The sequence below is a fragment of the Geotrypetes seraphini genome, chromosome 3, assembly GCF_902459505.1.
Source record: "Geotrypetes seraphini chromosome 3, aGeoSer1.1, whole genome shotgun sequence".
Taxonomy (NCBI): domain Eukaryota; kingdom Metazoa; phylum Chordata; class Amphibia; order Gymnophiona; family Dermophiidae; genus Geotrypetes; species Geotrypetes seraphini.
Window position 1 is genome coordinate 330,186,533 of NC_047086.1, and position 21,012 is coordinate 330,207,544.

The 21,012-nt window shown below is 42.1% G+C and overlaps 1 long non-coding RNA gene across 1 annotated transcript in view; it reads left to right on the top strand.

Annotated features, from left to right (window-relative positions):
* The first annotated feature begins 226 nt into the window (after positions 1-226).
* LOC117356708 overlaps positions 227-21,012 on the top strand; it is a 59,222-nt gene continuing 38,436 nt past the window's right edge. Inside the window, exon 1 of the long non-coding RNA XR_004538701.1 lies at positions 227-428. This is a non-coding gene — a long non-coding RNA (uncharacterized LOC117356708). The remainder of the gene's footprint in view (positions 429-21,012) is intronic.

Sequence of the window (21,012 nt, forward strand, 5' to 3'; positions counted from 1 at the left end):
GCGGAGATTATGCCTGGAAATGTCCCAGCGCAGAAAACTACAACTCCCAGAATTCCATAGGTTTATTCCTCTCCCTTTAAGAGGCAGTATTTAGAACTCATGGTAAAAGGTGGATGGTTCCTTTAAGATTCTGCCTGAATTAGCAGAAGGGGTGGGGCACAGTAATGCAAGGCCCTTTATCTCTGATAGCTTGCCAGGTAGAGGGGGGAGCAGAGAGAAAGGAAAAGCTGGGGAAGCAGCGGGAGGGGGAGCGGGAAGAACCCGAACCCGAACCCCCTTGAAGGCCAATTGAGAAATGGAGGACGTCAGCCCAGAATCAGAGATTCCTGCAGAGGAAACTTGCCAAGAGGCCACCATGCAGTGGGAAGTAGCTCACCCTGGGAACCAGAGGGGGAGGGCAGCATGGAGCTGTAGTCACAGCACGGCAGGTGGGAAGCTTCCTAATATAAAAGTTATTTTTGTGTGTGTGCTTTACTAGCACCTGGGAACAGGAGGAAAAGAGAGCCTGTTTTGCCTTGTTTGTATTTTTGCTTGGAATTGTTTGGGCCAGAGAAGTGGCTAAACCCCAGGAACTGGACTTTAAAACTGGAACTCAGGTGGGTTCTAGGGAAAAAGGAAAAGTTTTGTTTGGGGTTTTTTTTTTCTGTGGTCAGAACTGCTTATCTCAGGACTGTTTCGGAAAAGACTAAAGTATTGAAGCTTTGCAGAGTGGGAATAAATTTATCTATTTTGTTTCTGCTTTATTTTGCTCTCCTGGAGAGTAGTGCAAGCCAGTAGTGGGGCTGCTGCTGTGGAACTGTGTGCAGAAAAACAACACACAGATTGTTTTTTTGGGGGGAGAAAAGATTATAATATTGCCAGTGCATGGAAAATGTGTTCTAATCTGAACTGTTGAGAACTTTGCTGCACAAGAGTTATTTTTGGGAATTACTGGATATTTGGCTATCTGACATGAATTGAGTTTAATGAAAGCACTTGAATTAAACTGAGAAATGTTTTTTTGAAAACTTTGTGTGGTAAACTTTATTTTTGCACATAGCTAAGAGAACTGAGCCGGAACACACTTGTGGGCATGGGAGCCACTGGCAGGTTACAGGTCACAGGTCACAAACATCTATTCCTTGTGGCAGGGGTCGAAGGTGTATCACTCCAGCTCAGCCCAAGCGTCACTATCTAGCTCTCTCTCTCTCTCTGTACATCTCACCCAGTTTAGATTCAGAGACTACAGGCCTGATATTCAGTCAACAGCAGGCAGCGCTTTTACGCTCCACCACCAACATTAAACCCAGATATTCACTGCTGGGCCATTTCCAGCAACTGGCATTGATTACCCAAAGGATTTTTTTTAACTACTATAAAGTTATGCTGTAAAAATTTGGACAACTATCTATGCAGTCCTATTTGACCGCTAAATTTATCCAGTTATATGCTGAATATTGGCACTAAACTGGATAAAATGTATAAAGTAGCTAGTTAGTGGTATTAGGCAGCCTAAAGCAGTGTTTCTGAACTAAACTAAACTAAACTAAACTAAACCCCCAAACCTAACAAATACCAACCGAGTATCCCCGTCCAAGTTCCGCCCCTGACCACACCCCCATAATAATAGTACTAATTGCAATGTAATTTCTTCCATCCATTTTTCATATACACACAATATAATCTTATCAATACGTAATGGTAACCACAAAATTAAAAAACCCCCACAAAGCACACTGTATGCTCAGAAAATGTTGTCATTTTATATTCGGGGTTTTTTTCAAAGAGGTCAAGGCAGATGACTTTAAAATATGCAATCAGTAGAAAGAGGATCCAAGATGGCGACAGAGTGAGTCGCGTCTGCAAGTGGCTCCTGTACGCTACTGGCAATTTTCTTTTTGTTAGTATTTTCCTACCTCTTTCATTGCCTAAGTGCAGGGATAGACAGAGGGGCGTTCTTCCAGCCTCTTCTGCCACTTCGCCGTTGCGGCAGACGGCAATTACTTCCTATGCCATCCCAGTTCCGTAGACCGAGGGGGGGCAGACCTCGGTCTTGGAGGGCGAGTTGTCGCTCAGCCCGTTGGGACCTGGAGTTCCTCCCCGCCCTGGGATGAAGTTGGGGATGCCGTCAGCAGCGCAGGAGGCTCTGGAGCTGATGTCTCCGGCGGCGCTGCAGATTTCCACTCTGACCCTGGATGAGATACACAGCTTGCCGACTTTCTTACAGCTGACATTAGAGAAGGTTCTAGTCCAGCCAATCGCTGCCTGTATTAGGACACAATGTCCAAGCTATGGCTGCTTCATTTCCGCTCTGTATCCATGGAAGATATTTGCAAAGCAGCCACTTGATCCTCAATTCATACCTTTACTTCTCACTATTGTTTGGAACAAAGCTCCTGAAGAGACAGTAGATTTGGACAAGCAGTTCTGCAGTTGAGGATCTTAGTTCATAGGAGGAAGGACAGGACATCCCAGACTCTTTATACTCTCTGCCTGAGTGGACGGGGGGGGGGGACCCAATGGAGATTTTTAAAAGGCACAGGTCCTTAGAGCAGCATCTGTTAGAACTCTGGAGAGAGAAAAAACATCAGAAAGGATGTTAGCCCAGTTTTTCTGGATGGACATGTTCAAGCAAGTAGAGCTCTTATTAGTCCTGCTCAACTTGCCAACTGAGTATTCTTGCAAGGGTTTCATCTGACCTTCTTATGCCTATGCTTATTCTCAATACTTTGAGAAAGCGACCATAGATTTTGTAGGGCTACTGGAACAACAAGTATATCCTGGTTATTTTGGATTATGCTACTTGCTACCCAGAAGCAATTGCCCTTTGGAATATGAAAATTACCAACTTAGCTAATGCCCTGTGGAAAGCCACCACTTTTATATCTAGTGTCATGAAGCAAATGTGTGCTCTGCTCAAAAATAAAGACTTTACAGACATCCATTTATCATCCACATATGGTCTGGTAGAATGCTTTAACAAGACTTTTAAACAGATACTGAAGAAATTTGTGACCAGATGAGATAGTATCCTCTCATAAGTGCTATTTGTTGTCCATGAAGTGCCTCAAATTTCAACAGGATTCTTTCTATGTGAGTTGTTATATGGCTGGAGGCCTATAGAAATCCTGGATGTGGTTCAAGAAGCCTGGGAGGAAGAACCCAGCCTGGGGAAGAATTTGGCAGAACACATACTCGCTATTCAGAAAAGGTTGAAGAAAGTTAGGGAGGAAGCTAAGTTCTGGCTAGAGAGTGACAACTAGAAGGCAGTGCAGGGAATTTTCTAGCCAGTGGACAAAGTCTTAGTCATCCTCTGAAAGCAATGACAAGGATCTTATAAAATGGTGGAAAAAGACAGGACCTGTTAATTACAAGGTGGCTCAACCTGCCAAGAGGGATAAGGCAAAGATTTTCCACATCAGTCTGTTAAAGAAATGGTTCTAATGACTGCAGTAATTTGGTCCAGAGCTCCCAACAGAGTCTGGGTCCTTGCAAGTCCCAATTGATAACCAGATTTCTTCCTCAGAAGACTAACCTAGAACTTGGTATGCAAAAACCAAGATGTGTTTTCAGGAATGCCAGGTCAGACTTACCTTGCAACTCATGATATCATCACTGACCTGAGAGTGGTAGTCTGGCAATGCCCCTATTAGATCTTGAAAGCCCGGCAGCAGGCCATAGTGAAAGAAGTATCTGAGATGCTATAGCTAGGTGTTATTGAAGAGTCAGCCAGTAACTGTTCATCCAACGTATTGGTGCCAAATCCAGATGGAAGAATCCAATTTTGTATTTGTTTCCAGAAGGTAAGCACCATTACCAAATTAGAGGCATGTCCAGGTAGGGGAGGGTCATTAGGGTAGGCAGACTAGATGGGCCGTGGCCCTTATCTGCCATCTATTTCTATGTTTCTATGTTTCCAATACCAAAAGTTGAGCTCATTGAGAGGTTGTGAGGAGCTCAGTTCATCTTGACCCTAGACCTGACCAAGGGATATTGGCAGGTACCCCTCACTCCAGCAGCAAAGGAGAAGACAGCATTTTTAACACCCCAAGGTCTGTTCCAGATCAGTGTGTTACTCTTTGGCTTTCATGGACCTCCAGCTACCTTTAAATGCCTTGTTGATGGCCCTCTTAAGACAGCTGGTGACTATGCAGCTGCCTATTTAAATAATATTGTTATATATAGTAAAGATTGGAAGACCATCTTATTCAGGTAGAAGCATTGAAGAGCACTGGATTTATGTCCAGTCCTATGAAGTGAATCCTGAGGGGACAAGATGTTCAATATCTGGGGTATTTGGGTCGGGAAAGGACTAGTGATACCCCAGATCTAGAAAGTAGAAGTGATCACCCAGGTACCAGTAACCTTCCTAGGGCTTGTTGGATATTACTGGCGATTTATCCCAGGGCTGAAAAGGAGGAATCACATTCTGCATACGAAAGCCTCAGAAAAGGTTCAGTGGCTGGTGGAACTGAATACTGCATTCCAAACTTTGAAGAAGGACATCTGCTCAGAGCTGGTACTGGTCAGCCTGAACTTCAACCAACCCTTCATGGTATAGATACTTTCTGCTAGTCACAAACCACGAACCCCTTAAGTGGATGGCTCACCACAAGGAATCAAATGCACACATGATGAGATGGTTCCTTAGCCTTTAGTCCTTCAGTTTTGAGGTACAACATTGGGCAGGCCAAGAGCATGCAAATGCTGATTTTGTTTTCTTGGGAGGTGGACCCTGATATGGCAGGCGCACAACTAGGCATGACTGAGTTGAGGGGAAGGGTATGTGAGGGATTCTATAGGATGTTACCACTTCCCCCTGCTGGATACTCCCTCACAGTGTCAAAATCACCTTAAGTTTCATTTCACCTCTGAAAGGGAAGTGACACGGAAAAGTTGGAACCAAGAAAGTAGTTGCCAGGAAGTATGAAAGGCAGGGAAGGAAGAAGTGGATCTCCAGTGTGTGTCTTTACCAACTATAGGTAACCACCACCACTTGGCTGAGGTAAACCAATTCTTGATTTAATACTGGAGAGAGACTATGGTCTGGCAGGAACCAGATCAATGCTAGAGTATGAGAGAGAGAGAGACTAACATAGGCCCAACCTCAGACTTCATTGAATCTATAGAAACTTTAAACTTTCAATCCTGAACCTGTGATGTAACATGCTTCATTTTTTTGAGTTAATAAAAGAGCTTTTCGTTACCTTTATTTCCGTGTTCAGTAGGGTTACCAGACGTCCGGATTTCCCTGGACATGTTCTCCTTTTGAGGACATGTCTGGGGGGGTCTGGATGGCTTTACAAAACCCAGCACTTTGTCTGGGTTTTGAAAATCCTCCTCAAATCACTTTGGGCAGGGAGGAAGTCCACATTTGCGAGGATGCCAAGCAATGATGTTACGCGCACGTGCACGTGATATCATCGCTTGGCATCTGTGCATGCACGCACTTCCTGCCCGACAAGAGCAGGCAGTGGAGGGCATGGCTAGCGTGGGTGGGGGACGGGATTAGGGTGTTACAGGGCGGGGATGGGTGGAACTGGGTGGGCCTGGGGGCGGGTCTAGGGGGGGGGTCCGGATTTTACGATTGGAAAATCTGGCAACCCTATTGTTCGGTTGTGTGTTCACAGGCCCACCCTCAACCCTCGCTTACTCCATCACACCCCAATAGCACACTGCCGCCTATCCATTGACTTTTTTTCAATTTTATGAGGAGTGTCTCATGATAGACTTTGTCAGCAGGCCCGTCCCAAGCTGTAAACGTGCCCTGTGCGACATAACTTCCTAGAGCTCCTATCCCACCCACTGCATCACAGCCAAGCAGATACCGAAGGGAAGGATGGGTAGGAAACAATTTTGGAGCTCCAACCTCCCTTGTATCCTGTGTAGCCACATTGCCCACACATAGCTTGCTATGGTCCTGTTTGTCAGGTGCCTTCTGACAAACCAAATACACTATCATCAACTGGTTTCCCTGTCAAGCTGTGTTTATCTATATTGTTAGTAATTTTCTTTTATAGAATCCCATTTAACTATTTTGCCCAGAACAAATGCTAGTCTTGAAACTCTACTGGATGGATTCTATCATAAGTAGATTAATATTGGAACACTTGTACTGCTGCTTTCCATATTGTTTCTTTTTGCAGATTAGTGATCTAAATTAGAGAGTGACGCGGGAACCACTACAATGGTAATACTGCGGTTAATGCAGTAATTGGGAGAGCTGCAGAAAATACCCCAGGAATGCAGTGGGAATGGTAGTGCCATAGGAATGGGACCTGGGTCGTTGCTGCCACTGCTGCTTTCCCAAGACAAAAGAGAAACCAGAGGACTGTGTTGTACTTACCCACAGTTGCCGGCCCCAATTCCTCGATGTTGCTTCTTGTACCGGGGCAGAGCTGTCAGCCGTGTGTGAGTACAATGCGGTTCTCTGGTTTCTCTTTTGCTTTCCACTGCTGCTTTGGGGAAGAAGTGGGGAGGAAAGAGGGACAAATGCTGGATTGATATGAGAAGGAAAAAGAAGGCACCTGCTGAATGGTAGTGGGGAGGAGAGAGGGGCATATGAAGGATAGAAATGGAAAGGAGAAAGAGAGCAAATGCTGAAAGAAAACGGGAAGGAAAGGGGCAGACAATGAATGGAAGTGGGAAGGGCAGAGGGGCACATGCTGGATGGCGGTGAAAGGAAAGAGAAAGCACATGTTGAATATAAGTTGGGATGAGAGAGGGGCAGATGATAGATAGAAGCGGGGAGGAGAAATGCTGTATGGAAGCAGCGAGGAGTGGGGTAGACACTGGATGGAAGCAAGGAGGGGAAAAGGGGCAGATGCTGGATGGAAGCGGGGAAGAAAGAGGGGGCAGATGTTGGATGCAAGAGGAAAAAGAGAGGAGAAAGAGGGTACAGTTAGTGAAAATAGGAGGAAGTAAAATAGGTGGCAAGCTGTAGGCAGAGGGATATTGAGGATTGGTTAGTAAGAAAAAATTACATCTGGACAGAGACAGAAAATAAATTGAAGAAAGCTGAAAGAAATAGGAGGAGAGAAAATTGTCAAATGGACAGGAAGTCTTGTCAAGACAAAGAAAGTAGGGCAGGGAGATGCGGGGAAGAAAATTAAGGCTGCAGGTTACAAAGTACACTTCACTGAAGGGACGGGGTGAGAACAGGAAAAATTCTTTATTTGTGGAGAAGGAACAGGATTGAATCTTTATCCCCGCATCACTGTCTAATCTATATTCACAATTACTAGTCAATTGAGATATTTGCAATGGATATGTAGGAGGGATGTTTGTATACAGTGAAAGAAGCACGTTAAACTGTATTAACTGGCTGGGATGCCTTAGGTCAAATTTGGATACTGCTGTTTAAGATAATCATTCTTTTACTGTCAGTTTGTAACCTTTAATATGCAAATTTCACTAAAATAAAATACATATGTATTTTGCTTTATTTTAAGTTGATGAGATGAGACACAAATAATGTCAGAGCAGACCTTCCTAAGCTTTAGAACTAAATTGCCTCTTTATACTCGAGTGGCACATTGTAATGCAAAACATTTATTCTTTAAAAATAGAGCTATTTTCAAATGTTATAAGATTTTTCTCAAAGTCAATAAAAAAAAAATAAAAGATAGCTATGAAAGTCTTTACCTGAAAGAGCTTATAGTTAAGAAATTAGAGTTTACAACTCCACTTCAAAAAAGCACTTAAATGTTTCATGGTTTTATTTATAATTACCAACTTACATGCACCAAGATAAGCAGCTGTGGTACTTTCTAGTCCTAAACATAATTGCTGATATCTAACCGGGGCTTATGAATGTTTTGACAGAGTAATTATATGGCAAATGCACTGTTTGATGGCACTATCAAAATCTTAGCAAACGTTCTAATTAGAATGCATCATCTGTTGGCATCAGAATGCCAAATAGAGGCTGGAGACTTTTCCTATGTCTTGAAGCAGAAAAGTGTCATATTAACTGAATTGTGACCCAAAGTTGTCTAAAAATCCTTTGTCCCTTAGTAGTGATATGTGTCTTGACCAACACAGTGTGATGTCAGAGACAAAGTTATTGTTTTATGAATCCCCCCTAGCTGACAAGTGCCTAGAAATTTTTTTTTTTTTTAAATTCAATATAGTGAAGGAGACCAGAAAATGTATTTGCTTTTATTTCTTCTGAGTTGTCTTCTAGAGAGAGCTTCAGAAGTCAAGGGTTGAACGTGCCTGAATATCTTTGGAGAGAGCATACAGAGCAATCATGAGGAGCTCTGGGCAGAGTCTGATTTAGATTCCAGGTGAAAAGTATCTTATATTAGAGAGTCCACTAGAACTATGGCACTAGTTTCAGTAGTCCTTATTCCAGTATAAGTCCAGAACTATTATAAAAAGTGTATACTGGATAAGAATCTTAACCTTGAAGACTCATGAGTGAATAAATGAAAAAGCCTCAGCCTCACCACTCCACTGCAGTAACAAGATATTACAGCGGTGGAGTGGTGGGGCTGAGGCTTTTTCATTTATCCACTCATGAGTCTGCAAGGTTAAGATTCTTATCCAGTATACACTTTTTATAATAATTATATTAGAGAGTGACATGGTAAACATTACCGTGGCAATGGGGACCATTCTGGGGAAGCCCCCAGTATTACCGCTGTACCAGTAGACTGTTTTATGATAGTGCTGCGGTAATACCACGGTAACGGTGAATAGGCAAGCTCTGCTGTTTACCACCCAATTCCACTGTCACTGCCCCACAGTCACATCTCTCCCTTCCTCCTTACCTGCTGCTGCCACAATCACTGACTTCCCTCCCCCCCACCCCTGGACTAGCAACTCAAAGCTGCTGTTACTTCCCAGGTCAGCTACCAGTTAAAGTAGTGATGTCTAGCAAAGGCCCCGAGGCTGCCTGAAGGCATTGCTACTTTAAATGGCAGCTGAGCAGTGAAGTAAAAGCAACATGAGTTGCTGCTAGTCGGGGACTGGGGAGTGGGGATAGGTGCTGTTGAACAAGGAGGGGTAGAGAGTGAAAGAGGTGCTGCTGGACTTGGGAGGTGGAGAGTGTGGATAGGCGCTCCTGGATATAGGGAGAGTGGGGATAGGTGGTGCTGGGGAGGGGGAGAAGTACTATTGAACATGTGGAGAGAGGGAAGAGGTGCTGCTGGACCTGGGGGGAAGTGTGGATAGCTGTTGCTGGATATGGGGAGAGTGGGGGATAGGTGCTGCTGAACATAAGGAGGAGTGTGGATAGGTGCTGTTGAACATGGGGGAGGGAAGAGAGGTGCTCTAGACCTGGGGGGAGATAGAGAAAGGTACTGTAAGACCTTGGGGAGTGGAGGGCAAGAGAGTTGGGGAGTGGCAGGGGTTCTGTGGGGTGGCAAGAGGGAGTGGGCATCCCTCCTGCCGGGCTCCTTTCTGAGGGGTGTCTGGGATTTGGGGGTAGCATTAGGAGGGAGTGGGCATCCCTTCTGCCAATGGTGCTTCGCAGGTGTGTGTCTGTCAGGGGATCACAGGCTGGCAGCAGGAGAGAGTGGGCATCCATCCTGCTGATGGTGACATTTCTGGAAGCCGGTGGATTACAGGACTGGATACAAAATGGATTCACTAGAGGTAGGTCTTATCGGACAAATCTGATCAATTTCTTTGAATGGGTGACCAGAGAATTGGATAAAGGGAGTGCGCTAGATATGGTGTAGTTAGATTTTAGCAAAGCCTTTGACAGTGTTCCACACAGACATCTAATAAATAAACTGAGTGTCCTCAGGATGGGCCCCAAAGTGAAGGCCTGGGTCATGAACTGGTTAAGTGAAAGTCAGTGGCGTACCTGGCATGTGTGACACCCGGGGCCCATCATTTTTTTGACACCCCCTCATCTATAAGAAAAACATGATTTATAGTAACAATCCACAACAACAGCATGCCTAGGAAAAGGCAGCATCTTACATACTGCATTGAGCAGTAGAACATCAATTCACCCATTGCAAAACTAAACAAGCCAGACTAGCACAGATTGATCCTGCACAGTCAATGCTAACAGAGAACCATGTCTTTCATACACACAGAACACCGAAAACACCTTTGCCCAGTATGGAATATGTAATCACAAACAAACCCCCCCCCTCCCTTCTGTACAAAAATGTAGCGTGGTTTTAGCACCAGTCACGGCAGTAACATCTCTGATGCTCAGAAAGTATTACATTTTCCTATGCATAACTCGTTTTTAGTTTTGATGTAAACTCTGACTAAACTAAGCTAAACTTTTAAATTGCAGCTTATGTGTTCTTATGCAGAGCTTGCAGTTTCCAACTTTTAATACAGTGTCTGGTTGTATCCCTTTTAGCCCTGTTTAGCAGGAAATACCAACTTTCGTCCCTGCAGACAGATCCAGGCTGCTGGTATCCCTTTGTTTATTAAATTATAAATTTGCTGATCCAGGCCTTATCATTTCTGCCTCTGGCAAGGACGACAATAGCTCACTTTCTCTTGCTGACTGGGAATATGAATGCTGAACTTCAGGATACTTAAAAGTCTTGGACTTGCTGCAAGAGAATAAGAACATTGTAGAACACACAGCAAAATAGCAAGTATAAAATTTTTAAAAAACAGAATTGCCATAAAAAGATTGCTTTCTGCTGTACAATGATGAGAGAACCCCCCCCCACACACACGAAAGCTTTAAAAATGTACTTTAAGTAGAGAGCCTGAAATCCAGAGCAAATTAGTGATGCCTTCTCCGCAGAAATCTTTGGCAAGGAATGAGATAGAAGCATTACTAACCACATCTTAAAATATTTACTGACAATGGAGCATAATTCTTAAGGATGCTGCCGAGTTTTACTTTTTTCTTTTTACTGACATTGACTGACTTTAAGACTCTGCAGGGATTATTCTCAGACTTAAAAGCCCATAACAGTCACCAATGATAAATAACAAAATGTTATAAATAATATCTTGCCTATCTTAACAGAAAAAGTCAAAATGCTTTTGTGCATAGGCAAAAAAAAAAACTTTTATCAAATACTTTTTCCTGCCTCCTGGAACATTGTTTTCTGACCTTGAAGAAGGATATGCAGTAAGTAAAACCCAAAAGGATCATATCTGTCTTTTCTTTATTTCGGGAGAAGAGGAATCGACAGCATTTTTCTCCTTTTTTTCTTCATGCAATTTGATACAGTGCTGGAATTCTGGCACCATGATCATTCATTTGTAACTACCTGTGAATTTTTTTTTGTTACCTCTGTCTAATATGGTTTATGGTTTATTAGATTTTAATAAATGGCCTTTCAAAGTAAATAGCACATAGCAAAGTGGTTTCCAATACTTCAGTATAGAAAAAGATAGAAAAAAATGTCATCACAAAGAAAGGATAGCACATAAATGTTTCATTTTTCTTTTTTTACAAAGGTGAACACCAGGGTTGCCATCGCTAGAAGGTGTGACATAGCAAAAAAATATTAATTTACGCAGAACCCCAATGAGCTGGAGAGTGCTGTCTGGCTAGAGGTGAAGATCAATTGCAGCATGTAGTTTCCTCATTGTCTCCCCCTCCCCCCCCCCAATGGCATTGAAGATATAGAGACGCAGGTGTTCCAGGTGGAAGAAGTATATACAATAGGTGCTTTTTGGGCTGCTTCTGCCAGAGCAATGAGTGAAAGAGCCAGGTTTGGGTCTAAAGAGGCAGACTACATGTTCTTTACTGGTCCGAGTTGGAAAGAAAGCTTGCATAGGGCCTCTGCTTCCTAGCCACAAACCTGGAAGTATTTTTCACACAGGAACATACAGTATAGATAGAGAGAGCTGGGTCAAAAAACAGCAAGGGCTGATTTGAGAAATCAGCGGCTGTTTTGGGCAGGGCAGGATTAACCAATAGGCCAAGTAGGCACGTGCCTAGGGCCTGAAATGGTCAGGGGGGCCCGATGAAGAAGGGTATCAACATTGTTTTTTCCAAATGGCAATGGGCCCCTCCAGCATCGATTGGCAATGCGGGCCCCCCCATCGACGGAAAGTAAGACAAGCAAATAACGTGGGTAAGAAAGGCAACGGGAACTGTAATTGTGCAAGAGGTGCTGCTTGCCCAAAGCTTCCCTCTGATGCAGCTTCCTGTTTCCGCCTGGGCGCATGGTGGGGTGGGGTGGGGCTGGGCAGGGGGCCCAGTGTACTAGGGGCCTCGATGAATTAATCCTGCCCTGGTTTTGGGATGTGGGTCTGGAGCTCTGGAAACTCATTTGGGTACTTTGGGCCTAGCTCAACTCCACCCAGACGTGCATGGGAACATGTGTGCTGGAATTGGAAGGTATATGAGAACAGAACTGTGCAGGGGAACTATATTCTGGCTTGTGAAAAGTGCTGAGACAGAGAAGAGAAAGAGGAACAAATCCAGAGACCCTGGAAAGATATGGGGAAAGCTGAGAAATGAATTTTCCAGTTAATATTCAGCCTGCAGTGATATACAGGTGGAAGGGGTGGGGGACTCAGTTGCCCCTTTAGCATGAAAGGGATTGGAGGAAGGGAGATTAGAATCCTGGGGGAGGAAGATGGGGCACATGTAGAACTGATCCCACAACATAAGTGCCCAGTTAACTTGGTAGTAAAAGATAGGGCAGCATTTTTGCTATCCTAACTTTAGCTGCTAACTTAACCAGTTGTGATCTGAATATGCCTGCTAACGGGTCAAGTCTTGGCCCCTTGTAGATTGCATCAAAGCTCTGCCCAGTAACTGCCCCAGCACTAACCAGACAGTGCAGGTGTGGTCTGTGGTAATATTCAGTGGCACTGTCTGGTTATTTACCTTGGAACCTATAAAAATACCATCAAACGTCTAAGAATAGTCCAAAATGCAGCCGTCCGCCTCATTTACGATCTCAAAAAATACGACCATGTTAGCCCCTACTACACCAAACTCCACTGGCTTCCAGTAGAGGCAAGGATCATCTTTAAGTTCGCCTGCCTATGTTTCAAAACTCTAACTGGCTCTTCCCCAATTTACCTGTCTGAGCACCTTGAAATAGCAGGCCCCTCTCGCACACGGAACGCCCACTTATTCACCTTTCCCTCCCTAAAAGGCTGCCTCTACAAAAGATTCATTGACAGAACCCTAGCATTCCAAGCGGGCAAATGGAACAATTGCCTAACCGACCTCATCTCCAACTCTCCGCCCTATCACCTGTTCAGGAAGTCACTAAAAACCTACCTCTTCGACAAATTCCGCTAACTCTGCCTGCCCTCCTTCCCTGCACCCTCCCGACCTCGATACGCCTCCTTTCCCCTGACTTCGCCCTCCTTATCAAGCCACTTATTGCCTCTCTTACCCAATCTCTGTTTTGACCTAATGGCCCTTCAGGCCTCCATAGTATATGCCTTTTCTTGGCCGTATATTCAACTTCGCTATAAATGTAACCCCGTTATAATATGTATCATCGCTGTAAATGTACAGTCTCTTCTTTAGTTCATGCCTTTCACTGCCATATATGTAACTTCGCTGTAAATGTACAGTCTCTTCTATTGTTAACCGCATTGAACTTCCATGGTATTTGCGGTATACAAAAATAAAGTTATTATTATTATTATTATTATTAAGTGCAGCTGAATATCAGATAAAGGAAAGGGAATGGGATTTGATATACTGCCTTTGTGTGGTTATGATAAAATTGTTTATATATTTTATACAGATGATTTGTGCCTAGGGCAATGGAAGATTAATATTAGCAGTTAAAGGGTCACTAATGATTTAACCAGGCAGAAGCCCCCTGCTCTGAATATTGAACAGTTTATTTCTAATGGGAGCAGTTTAAGGGGATTTTATATAAGGAAGCAGTAATGCTTTGAAGACGGCATGAAATGGCAAGCTGTTATCATCACAGCTGTATTTCAATTACCAAGCCAGGCAGTGGAAGGAACCTACAGAGTATCTATCAGTCACAAACATGAGGAGAAAAAAACCCTCAAACTTAAGTAGCAGCATAAATACAGAAACTTGTAGCTGCCTTCAATCTTATCAATGGCAACAAAAATAAAACCTCACAAAACTCCACAGAGAACTTGCTCCATATCTCAAAAAGGTCCAAACCACTGTCTGTGCACAGTAAAGCTAGATGAACACTCAACTTTAGCGGGAGAATCAAAACGCTCAGTTCATAGCCCCCAATTGTTCACAAAATCTTCAAGTCTTTAAATCTTCAAACATTCAAGTAGCTCCAGAAGTTTCACTGCTCCAGCAAAAAGAGTTCACAATCCCAACAAGGATCCTTGTTTCGCCAGATCACCTGGCTGTGTCGGGGGAAGTCCATCAAATCTGCGGATTTTGTAAGCCGTCATCATCGGGTTTATGAGTTTTCCTTGTGCTACCTTGAGCCTGCCTCATGGCTGCTTGGCAAACAGCGGAAGATTCTACAGTAAATTTCTATTATGGGCAGAAAATGACAATTGGGAGGGAGTTGTGTGAGAGGGTAAAAGTGAGCAAAACTCAAACTAATTGAGTTCAAAGTGAGAAAATATAAAGGGGGATGGGACCTGTGGCTATAAAGTGGTTTACATATTATATACAGGTACTTTTATAGTTGGAGCAATGGAGGATTAAGTGACTTGCCCAGAGTTGCAATGGCAGTGGGAAACAAACCCAGTTCTCCAGGTTTCCAGGCCAGTGCATATAATGGAAAAGAACTGGTAAGAGATAATGGGAGTGAATGTTGGATGAAGAAAGAACTGCATTTTTTTTTTTTTTTTTTGCTTGAGCCCTTGAGTGAATGAAGTTGATGAATGATTGCTATAGAAATTAATTAAATTCAGTGATTCAACTAAAAGAAAACAATATAAAGGATATATAATTATGAGAAGCCATTTTTAAAATGAAAGATAACTCTAGAAAAACATGTTTAAAAGAAAAAAATCAAGTTAATTCTTGACAGAGCAGTAATACAAAGAAACTGTGAATTAAGAAATTAATTTTACTTTGACTCTAATGGTATGTTAAAAAAAATTTTCAGTAGGGAAAATAGCTGTTTCTACTAATGAGTTATTATACTGCCACACAATTAAAATTCTATGGAAGAAGTGACAGATTTCACTTACCAGCAGAATTTTTAAAAAAAATTGATACAGATTAACAAGGAAAACCAGAACTTTCATGTAGCTTCATTAAAAGGAAAATTAAATCAATTTTTGCTCTTTTTTTTAATAGATATTTTGAGAACCCGAGTGAGAATTAACAAAACATATTCTGGAGCGGTATAGTTGGGGGGGGGGGAACTGATTATTATTTATTTAATAGGGTATTATTAGGAAACAAATAGTAAAAAAAAAAAAAGGGCATACAAAAAGTATACAGACATAATAGGAAGATATAATTTCTTATGGCGTTAATTGAGCTAGAATAGTAGGTACGGAAGAAGATAGAAGAAAAGAAGGAAGAGCCAAAGACCCTATCATACTTACCTGGAGGACAGATCCAGTCTGACTTCAGACTATCATGCTAGTCAATGCAAGAAAGATTTCATGATAAACAAGGAATGCAAGACAAATGATTGAAAGAAGAACACGTGGAAATATTCTAGAGTACACAAGCAAAGTAAAAGTTAGAAAATACTAGTACCTAAAAAACACATCAAGTGAAGTGCTCTTCAATAAAAATACTGCTACCTATAAGGGAGAAAAATCCCTTACATGTTTCTTTCTTTGTTTTTAAACATATGTTTATTGAAAGTGGAAAGGGCACTTATTTTAGAGAGTAAGGAGGAAGCTAATTATAGAACAGATTTTGAGAAGGTACTTATTTGTGCCCCAAGTACGTGCCTACTGCTGGCAGTTGTCTACCTTCTGACCGGCTCCCTCCTCCTAGCCACAGTAATTTCTCTGCACAAAGCCACAGGCAGTGGCTCCTATGTGCGTCCCATGGCTGAGCTGGAAGCCTTCTGGCTCAGCCGCAGGACGCCCATAGGAGCTTCTGCTGGCAGCTTTGTGCAGAGAAACAACTGTGGCTGGAAGGAGGAGGGAGCTATCCAGAAGGTAAACACCTGCTGGAGGGATGCACATACTTGGGGCACAGAATGGAGGGAGGAAGAGAGAGGGGCATGTTGGGACTCGGGAGGGAGGGAACACAAACTTTGGACAGTAGAAGGAGGGAAGGGCATGAACTTGGGACATTGAATGGGGGGGGGGTAGCATGAATCATAGAATGGAGGGAGTGAGGGAAAGAGATGCTAAGGTGGGGGAGAGAATAGAAAGAGTGAATTGGGTGTCTGAAAGAGAAAGATGTTGCACATGGGGAGATGAAGAAAGAGGAGAATTGTTGGGCATAGTGAGGGAAAAAGAATTATTGAACATGGTGGTAGGAGAGGAGTGAGGGAGAGATGAATGGGGAAGAGAGAGATGAGAGGGAGTAATGTTGGATGTGGTGGTAGAGAAGGAACAGTGGGATGAATGGAAAGGGATGTAAGAAGGGCCTCAAGAAGGTGGGAAGAATACCAGGATCCAAGTTACATACAAATTCAACTTAAGAACGGTTTAAAAAATGGAACCTGTTCTTAACCCGCGGACTGCCTGTAATTTAAGACCCATATCATTAGTTTAGTGTTGCTTTTTATAATGAATCAGTGCAAATCTGGATCCTTTGCCTTTGTTGAATGGATATGAATACAACTGTAAAATTTTCAATTTATTAATTGCAGTCAAAGCTGAATCAAATGGAATAAAAACTAATTATAATTATAGTGTAGTGTTACTATTATCTTTAGGAAAACATATTAAGAATGCTGAAATAATGTAAGTCTAACAAACCATAAGCATCTTAGGAAGTAGTTTACTAGCCTGTAGCAATAAAACTACAATTCAGATCAAGTTATCTTTACTGCTTTTTCCTGATCTCCTAGTGACAGAACTATAATTTGTAACTACTCAAGAATGTAGATTCCATTTCCTTTGTAATAATGAAATATTTATTTTTATTTATTTATTCATTTTTCTATACCTTTCTCCCAGGAGAGCTCAGAACAGTTTACATGCATTTATTCAGGTACTCAAGCCTTTTTCCCTGTCTGTCCCTGTGGGCTCACAATCTATCTAATGCACCTGGGGCAAAGGGGGGATTAAGTGACTTGCCCAGGGTCAAAAGGAGCAGCGTGCGTTTGAATCCACAACCCCAGGGTGCTGAGGCTGTAGCTTTAAAAGGGGATGCAGCATTAGTCAGAATATTGTCGATGCAATTAAGATAGCTGGGCAATAAGAAAACAATTTTAAACTGGGTGGGCTTAAGGAGGCAGCTTATATCCTAGAGATGTACCATGGACTTACCACTAGTGGTCAACAGTGCCATTCTGAACTCAATGCCACAGGGGACATGACTGACTGGGGATATGCTCTTATTTTTTTTTAAACTATTTATAGTCCGCATGGTCTAAAAATCTTTGGCAGTTTACAATTAATATATACATAATCAAGAATAACATCTTACATTAAAACCATACATAATTAAGACAATTATATAATTTTACTCCATCATCACTATCAGACTACCTGAAAATGACTCCATTAACATTGTATTTAATTCTTTTTTTAAAAATGTCTCCACATTATGTAGAAGTCTCAATTGTAATGCTAAGGAATTCCAATGCTTTACATCGCATTATTATATAGCCTGCATTGCCTTAAACTAACAAGCATACAGTAAAATAACTTGGTTTTGCCTTAACATTTTAAGGAGGCAACTACGAGGGGGTACTACGGTAAAAGTTCTCAGCTCAAGCAACTCCCTAAACGCTGCACGTTATTTTGTCACTGTAGCTGTAAATGGTGTTATTTTATTTTGCAAAGTGCCAATTTAAGACATGAGGAGCAGAAGCTAGTCTAAAGGGCAAGACCTTGTACCGAAAATGCTGAAGGTCTATGTAGAAGTATCGTATAGCTAGCACTCTTATAATAAGTAGTAATGGGAGTTATTCCATATAGTCAATAATTAAGGGATAGTCTCTTGTAATATTCCTTAAAATATAACGCCCTTCAGAAGTTTCAGGGATCCTCAGAAACACCACTTTGTGTTCAATAAATGTTCATTACACAAAAGCTTTATGTGTTGCATCATCATTGGATCAAAAGTTAATAAATATTTTTTAAATAAATATTATTATTATTTTGTTTGTTTTTTGTCTTTAAATATAAATATTTCTTTCACATTCAGAAGGTATCATTCATTATTATAAGTATTAGCTAGTACTTAGCTTTCTCTGTGGTCTAAGTCAGGGACACTATTTCACCAACATGTTTCGCATTATTGTTTTCTCAAGGTGAAGTCCCTCATAGTCTTGTCGACTTCCTCATAGACCACTATATCCTATGTAGAAGTATAGATAGTTCGGTTAGCAGCTAGGATAGACATGCAAGTGTAGATTTCTTTAAGATCTAGAGAGCAAAGCCAATCACTTTTTTCTATTAGGGGTAAAAGGGTTTCTAAAGAGACTATTCAACACTTCTTCAGCAAAAATTTGTTTAGCCCTTTGGAGGTCTAGAATAGATCGAAAACTTCCAGTCTGCCCAGTACTCATTATACATTCATGGTTAAATTGTCTTTTCTTTAATAGTTTTAGGCAATAGACCATAGAAGCCCACCTGGTATTGTCTTTAGGTTCCCACTGCTAGAGTTGCCATCGAAGCTTACTTCAGCCTATCCTAACCATCCTTTCGCTGGAGCTTCTATCAAAGCCTTCCCCAGCTTATCCTAAAACAAACCATCAGATATATAGGACACAGACCATGCAGGATTGCCCAGTACCAGTCTTAGTTTGTTTTATGCCATTCTTTTTCTAATTAGAGATCATCTGTGTTTATCTCATGCGTTTTTGAATTCTGACACTGTTTTCATTCTCCACCACCTTCCGTGGGAGGGCATTCCAGGCATCCACCACCCTCTCCGTGAAAAAGAATTTCTCAACATTACTCCTAAATCTGCCACCCCCACAACCTCTAGTTCAAGCCCTCTAGTTTTACCATTTTCCTTTCTTGGGAAAAGATTTGTTTCTATATTAATCTCTTTCAAGTATTTAAATATCTGTGTCATATCTCCACTGTCCTTCCTCTCCTCTAGAGTATACGAGGTACATATGCAGGTCTTCTAATCTCTTGGACATTTTTTTGGCGCAAGCCCCATACCATTTTTATAGCTTTTCTCTGGACCACTTAAAGTTGCGCATGTAAGTTTTAATTAGCCCCAATTAGCATCAATTATGAAGTGTTAATTGCCAATTAACACTCATTACCAATTAATTACATTTTGCACATACATCTGCTGTGCATTGGCTGCCGATCTCACATCGATTAACATATAAAATTATTTTTCTTGCATTCAAATCTAGGCAAGAACATTCTCCAGCATTCATAGATAGATTACTTTTTCCATATAACCCTTCACAAGCACTTTGTTCTGGGACAACAAAATTTTCTCATTGTTCCTTCAGTGCGCCATATCACTTATAGACACTACTCGTAATTCCATATTCTCTGTAATTGCTCCTACTTTATAGAATGCTCTTCCTGCCTATTTTCGTCATGAAACCTCTTTAGCCAGATACAAATCTGGCCTCAAAACTTTTAAAAATGCTTATGATATTTAATAAGAGGCTTTTATTAAAAATTATTTTCAATTTTTTTTTCAGTTAGGCTTAGATGAGAATTAATTTATTTTTTCTGAGCCCATTTGCCCCACATAATTTACCTTTGTTTACTTTATTATGATGATGTATTTTTCCCTATTTTCCTTATGGGCTTTCTATACCTTCCCTCATTTGACCTTGTCTCAATACTCCAATTATTTTTAATTTTATATATATATATATATATATATATATATATATATATATATATATGATGTACGGTATATCAAGATTTAAATAAACTTGAAACATATACAGAATTTGGGGGAGATTGCCTATTTCATTTCAATTGATGTAGGGATGCTCTGGGGTGGATTCTTTCATGTGCTCACCCTTATGCATGTTCTTAGTAGCAAAGGTTTATATTATTTGTGCCTTTGTACACAGCCTTATAGGGCTAGATTCACTAAGCAAACCAATTGTGTACCAATTGGTTTGCAACCCCTTTGTGACCCGATTTCCCTCCGACCCGATTCACTAACCTGTGTACTGATCCAATCCTGATTCGTGCATAGAAATGAGGGGAAAAGGCATGCAAAGCAGGAAGGATGTGATTCACTAAACTTTCTTCTGGCACACTGACTGGCTGGCCGATCAAAAAACAAGCGACTGGTGAGGACCTGCTCTCTGCCCCGAGCCCTGATCTCCTGCTCTGGCCGCCCTGCTCTGTCCCCCGATCTCCTGCTCTGGCCACCCTGCTCTCTCCTGCTCTCTGCCGTCCTTCCCCGCAGTGTGATCCCATGGTTTTAACCTGCGAGTTTAAAGCAGGGCTGCATTGTAGGGAAGGGCGGCAGAGAGCAGGAGAGTCAATTATGCCTGCTTAGCTGTGGGGACGCACCGGGGCTGAGTGAACTTGAGTGTTGCTAACCCCAGGAGAAACATTTTCGTGCTTGCAAAGTAGTGATGGAGAGAAATTGTTGACTCCTGAGGGTTCGGATGAACAGGCGGGACAGTAAATGCATGCGCAGACCATCTACAGCAGGGCTGCCCAAGTCCGGTCCTTGAGATCTACTGGCTGGCCAGGTTTTCAGGATATCCACAATGAACATGCCTGAGAGATATTTGCCTGCACTGCCTTCTTGGTATGCAAATCTCTCTTATGCATGTTCATTGTGGATATTCTGAAAACCTGGCCTGCCAGTAGATCTCGAGGACCAGACTTGGGTAGCCCTGATCTACAGGCAAAGTAGATGGTCTGCACTTGCATCAGGATCGCTACACAGCGATCCATGTCGTCGGATGGGGGTCGTGCCTCCGATCTCCCCCACTTGAATATTCTCCCTTCGTGAATTGGTCGGCCTGCTGCGGATTGGTCACGGATCGAGCACGGAGAGGCACGTTAGTGAATCTAGCCCATAATGGCTTCTTACTCTTTGCCATTTAAATATTTCCTTTTTGTAACAGCAAT